Raw genomic sequence first — 711 nt, forward strand, 5'->3', positions numbered from 1 at the left:
CAGATAGGGTGGAGAGTGAGAGCCTTTTTCCTCGGATGGTGATGGCTAGCACGAGGGGACATAGCTTTAAATTGAGGGGTAATAGATAAAGGACAGATGTCAGAGGTATTTTCTTTACTCAGAGAGTAGTAGAGGTGTGCAACTGTAATAGACTCGCCAATTTGAAGGGCATTTGAATGATCATTGGATGAACATATGGATGGAAATGGAATGGTGTAGGATAGACAAGCTTCAGATTGGTTGCAAAGTTTGGCGCAACATAGAGGGCCGAATGGCCTGTACTGTGCTGTACTGTTCCATGTTCTAGGTATTTCAGTTTGTACAATTCTAAAGTTGGTACCTTTTAAGGAGGCTTAAGACTCAATTCATCTTAGTTTAATTTCACTTAACCTTCAAATGCAGATATTCACTCTAGGCCAACTGTTGATCGGTGAGAGCTGGTAGTTGTGAAAGTATTAAATGAATTTATATTGAATAACGTAATATTCTAATGAAGGTAGAGAAGATCACCTCAATCCTGGGGAATCGCATCCTGCTCCATCGAGACATCTCATGTATGAAATGTTGGATAAGTTTAAACTCCAAGTTCAGGAATTGAAACAGCTACCTCCCTCTGAGTCCTTGTGTCTGAGTTGTTTTTCTTGCGACATGTTGCTCAGTTTCTGCCACCATTTACATCCCTCAGTTAAATGGATTTTTTAAAAGAGGAGT

The sequence above is a fragment of the Hemiscyllium ocellatum genome, chromosome 33, assembly GCF_020745735.1.
Source record: "Hemiscyllium ocellatum isolate sHemOce1 chromosome 33, sHemOce1.pat.X.cur, whole genome shotgun sequence".
NCBI classification, from domain to species: domain Eukaryota; kingdom Metazoa; phylum Chordata; class Chondrichthyes; order Orectolobiformes; family Hemiscylliidae; genus Hemiscyllium; species Hemiscyllium ocellatum.